Below are 5,934 nucleotides of genomic sequence, written 5' to 3'. Positions count from 1 at the left end.
ACTAATTCTGGCTGCTGGTGCTTTTCCCATCACCTCTCTCGCCACCTCCACCAGCACCTTCTCCACCACCTCCTCCTTCACCAACCACTCCACCACCACCAACACCACCACCTCCTCCCGCAGGAACTCTGTCGACGACATCTTCATCCTTATTGACAGTCCTACGTGACGTGGCCTCAGGGAGGAACCCCCGTCTGCCTCCCACCTTCAGGAAGCCCCGTCCACCACCACCACCTCTCTCAAGGAATCTCCGTCAACAAGCCTCCTTGAGGAACCCCCGTCCGACGCCATCCTTGAAGACCAGGTGGCGCTCCAAGCGTAACCAAGTAGCGGCCGGAGGCGAGCACAGGAAACACTCCAAGTGGGCTTCAACTGGCGCCGGACAGGTCAAGAAGGGCTTGCAGGGAGACGAGAGCGACTCACGCAAGATATTTGTTATCTCTGTCATTCGGGAGATCGCGGCTAGACCGCTTCTGGCCGAATCTTCCACACAAGAAACGGCACACACCACAGAACACCTCATATTTACAAACACACGGGGCTAATTCTACCACAGAAGGGCTTCTGTCCTCAATAAAAACTTTACATCATGCCTCAAATCAACTGGGAACTGAGCCCGTACGGGTGCTACCATCACAGAGCTTTCTACAACAGGCCACATCCACAGCATCAAAAAACACAGATCAAACTTCAGGTAAAATCACGCAAATAAATACACATAAAACATTAAACAGTGAGGAATATTCTACCGTTGCTCGGAGCTGCGCAGCTCACAAGGGAATTGTTGGGGTCACCACAGAGTGCGCCTCCCAGGTCAAGCCCACCTCAACACACACCGTACCTGCGGCATCCAATGGTTCCATTACAGTGCCTGAAATATACAGGTCACAATTTTCTCCCACTAACGCGACTGCCATACTCCCTACCACTCTCACCTCACCCATGAAGAGTACACCACCTAATACACTCACCTCACCCATGAAGCACTCACCGTCTACCACACTCACCTCACCCATGAAGAGTACACACCTAATACACTCATCTCATCCATGAAGCACTCACCATTTACCACTCTCACCTCACCCATGAAGCACTCACCACCTACACCCACTTCACCCATGAAGAGTACACCTCCTATCACACCCACCTCACCTATGAAACACTTAACACCTACCACTCGCATGTCACCCATTAATCACACACCACCTAACATAGCTACCTTACCCACGAATAAAACTCCACCTAATACACCCACGAAGCACACACCACCTATCACACCCACCTCATGCATGGCGAACTTATTACCCACCACCATCATCTCACACATGAAGCATTCACCACCTACCACACCCACCTCATCAGCGCACACTATACTCACCCCGTCAAACACTATCACTTCACTATCAAGCATATTCGCACCCCACACTATACCCACGCTTCTAAACCCAATCATTTCACCGTCGACTGACACATCACCAAACTCTCTACTCACAACACCGAGGAAGGTATCAGCTACCGAGACTCCACCACACACACTACCCACGCTACCGTACGTCGTCCTTTGTCCCTCAACCACACGTGATGTGCGGTTGCAGACACCTACACCTGCTACATATGACCCGGCGCCAGCTGCCCGCCAACCACCAAATTATCCATATCAACTATCAGACCATACACACCAACCGCCAATGCCCTTACACCAATCACCAGACCTCCTACGCCAACCACCAGGCCCCCTACACCCTCCACCAGGCCCCCTACACCCTCCACCAGGCCCCCTACACCCTCCACCAGGCCCTCTACACCCTCCACCAGACCCCCTACACCTTCCACCAGACCCCCTACACCCTCCACCAGGCCCTCTACACCTTCCACCAGACCCCCTACACCTTCCACCAGACCCCCTACACCTTCCACCAGACCCCCTACACCCTCCACCAAACCCCCTACACCCTCCACCAAACCATTCATACCAAGCACTTCACCTTCGTGACAAACACCAAAGACTATCTTCCAATCCGCGAGACCCAGGAGGTGTTCTATACACTCTCTGGTAGCAGCCTGGCAGCCTCTGTGTGAGTTGTAAACAATATTCTACGCTCGCCTGGCTGTTCCTCGCGCCCCAAGTCTCCAGATCAGATCAACAACTTTGCAGACTCTGTGTGTACCAACTTGGAGTCCGCTTGAGAGAACTCTCAGTGTCTTAGGCTACTTGGAAAGTAACAGGTGATAACAGTAGTTATTTTGTGATAAATAAAGGTAGCAATGCAAAGAATATTTGATATATGGGTGAACTTTCCTCTTCGCTGTGAAAATAATTGATTCTATTTGCCAAATAGCCAGAGAACTTGTTTGTTATGGTTAATGGTCAAAAAATAAAATGTCTTCAGATTCTTTGGCCAAAGTAAAATTCTCAGCTCAGCTCTATTGATCATTTTGGCTAAATTAATCAAGGAACTTTATAAGAAAATATATCCTTTTTTTATAATGACCTATGACGTAATTAATTATATTCTTAATCAAGATTGTCGATAATATTAATGGTAAAAAATAATATGATATTTAATATTTATGTTATAACATAAATATTAAATCTTATATAACATAAATAGTATATATTATATAACAAATATATATTATAACGTAAATGTTATATATTATATAACAAATATTATATATTATAACGTAAATGTTATATATTATATAACATAAATATTATAAAAAAAGGCATAATATAATTGTAAATACTAGATCGCCTCACTCAATACAAGGTGCCCCAATGGGCACTGAAGCTGCCATTTACTGAGATAAAAGGCAGTCCCTTTATGAACAATTACATTACAAATTACATTCAACTCTGCTCAAAAAAATGGACAATTGTCTCTTATGTCACATCACTACATGTCTCTCTTGTGAACGGTGCTGTGCAATATTGTGTGTTAACGTGTTGATCTGTGTTCCCGTAAGTAGGTGGAAGTGAGACTTTAAATTCTACTAAATTTACCTTACTTTCGTTAATATTTTTATGGAATAAGTTGTTCAAGTGATTTATCAAGTAATTCTCAAATTAACCTTAAGATAAATAAATCATTATGAAGGAGAAGCAATAGATTTCACGTATGTAGGAGCCGGTAGATTTGTATTCATCAAAACCGAAAGTGGCTTTCATAACTGTTAAGAACATGCTGCTGAAACCAGGTAACGATACAAAGTGTAACTTATGCCATGCGAGAAACAACAGTACAGTACAACGATCTAAAACCGGGTCTTTTATTTTTATCTTATATTAAGCTTAGAATCCCTTAGAGGAACCAAACAGTTGGAGATGCCTAACTTAATATGCCGTCCATCACGATGTGCCTTGATGGAGACGTCTCAACAGGAAGTACCTACGGGCTCACCATAGCCCGTGCTACTTGGAACTGCTTGTTCCAAGTAGCGAATCTTTAACAACAACAGTCTCAACAGGTGTGTGTGTGTGAGAGCTAGTCTGGATTACTTCTTCCTATTTAAAGCTTCACACTATTTAAAGTCTTTTGCTTGTCTTTAGCATGTCCGCGAACATTAGCCTGGAAGGTGACATGGCGAGCTAATCAATGAAATGCAGACTCAACATTAGAAAATATGACTAGGAATATAAACTGATTGTTGGTCTCTTTACCGAGTCTTTGAATAATGGCTGAGGTCAATGTTTATCAGACTACCACCACTAGGCTGCAGGAGAGTGATCCCAAGAGAAGCTTTGCTGCTCTGTACAGTGTATATTATATATATATATATATATATATATAATATATATATATATATATATATATATATATATATATATATAATATATAATATATATATATATATATATATATATTATATATATATATATATATATATATATATATATATATATATACAGTATGTGATTTTCTGTAAATTATTCCATTATAAATTCGCAACCACTTTATGAATTAGTGTTTTGAGTTTGTATATATGTAAACACTTGTACATTTACAAATAAAGTTTCTAAATATCAATTCCAAGTCAGATGTGACAAAAATCTCAGCTTAATAGCATTAAGTAAGTGAGATTAATCATCAAATTTTATGGCAGGATTTTAATATAAGGTAGAACCCTGAAAACTATGAACATAAAAAGGAAATAATAGAATAGGTTTTTATAAACACCAATTCTGATTTCAAGACAGTGACACCCCGAAAATCCGGACCCCTGAAATAACGGATTGGGTGAAAAACCAAACACAATCTACCCGGATTTTACCTCAGATTTCGGATTTTTAAAACGAATCCGGATTTTATGGAAGACGGGGGGGAAATATTGTTTATCGGTTATGTAAAATAATGTCCATCAAATTGTTCTTGTTGTTCATATTGTTCCTAAAATAATTTTTTATTTATAGAATTGAGCAACCTTGCTAGTAGATAAAGACACCCAATACTGGGTGGTGCCGCCTCCCCCCTCACCACACCAGTGTTTCACTCAATAATGTTTTAGAGTGGGTGTTCCAGTCTCCCTGCCAGTCTCCCTGGAGTGTGTGTGTGTGTGTGTGTGTGTGTGTGTGTGTGTGTGTGTGTGTGTGTGTGTGTGTGTGTGTGTGTCGGTGTGTGTGAGAGAGAGAGCTTCGCAGGAGGACACCTCAAGATAAAGACAAGGTAGCTTAATGGCAAGGACGCGACACGCCCCATTACAAAGATGCTAAATATTTTCTTTTCTTTAAAAAATATTCACAATAAAGAAATTTATCGAAAGTTATCCAAGCATAAATACAAAACGAAGTGCACTAAAATTAACTCGAAAATACACACACTCAAAAAAAGTAAGGCAAATGTAAAAAATATACTTAAGAAAACAATAACTGGGTTTTGTTGAAGGAGAGGCATTGTTGACTACACATCTGACATCACAGTGAGGAAGATCAAGTCGTAAGTCCCTCTTACCCCCCATCTTTCCATCCAGGAAAGAGGGGGATGGGAATGGATGGGGGATCAAAGAAAAATGAATGCACGGGGAAGAATATCTTCATCTGTTACAATGTTAGTGAGTCTTGCGTCTATAACTGTATTCTCCTCTCAAAGGGGTTGAGAAGACCACTCTGTGCTCCTGAAAAAGGTTAGTAAACAAATATATGTTGTACAGTTGTACATTACCAATCATACTTATGCATAGTTTGTACATTAGCAAACTCCACCAAAATCATTGTTATATATTATTTGTGTGTTGGAATATGCATCAACGATTATTATATCACTTGCTGTCGAGAGAAAAATAAACGGAAAATTTAATGGTAACTAGTCAAAAAAAGGGTAAATTTCGAAAACTCCGGATTTTCCAGCAAATCCGAAATGCTATATAGTCCAAATTTTTTAGGTTCGCCTGCAATTCCATCCCTAGGACAGTGATGCCTGACTTGGTGAGCAACTATGTACCCGGATTACTAACTTAACCCCTACCTCTGTGTTCACCATGGGGCCTGATCTATGAACACATTAGCAGTTTACCCTGTGAACGTGAACCTGGTGCTGAAGGAGGTCGCTGTCCAGGGGCGTCATATATTAATTTAATTATCACTTCAGTTTAGACCTATTGTCTTGTGTATGACCCTCTGTCCTGTGTGACAGTGAATACCAGCAATATCCTCATAGAATACAAAAATTGAAATAGAAATCCTCAGATTAGGCAAATTGTAATTAATTTGTTAATAAAGATAATAATAATAATAATATCACTTGTGGTTGTATATGGAAGTGTTGCATTCGTGTGATACTGTGAAAGTTCAGTTTACATGACTGGTGGATTGGACACCAGAAAATACAATTTTTATTTCAATTTCGGTGAAATAAAAACTTAAGTTTGCAGTATGATATACAATGAGCTTAAAATTAATATATACATCAGGGGCTCGATATATTATGCCGTAAGCTG

This window comes from Procambarus clarkii, chromosome 21 (assembly GCF_040958095.1).
Source record: "Procambarus clarkii isolate CNS0578487 chromosome 21, FALCON_Pclarkii_2.0, whole genome shotgun sequence".
Taxonomy (NCBI): domain Eukaryota; kingdom Metazoa; phylum Arthropoda; class Malacostraca; order Decapoda; family Cambaridae; genus Procambarus; species Procambarus clarkii.
This window is presented reverse-complemented; position numbering follows the sequence as displayed.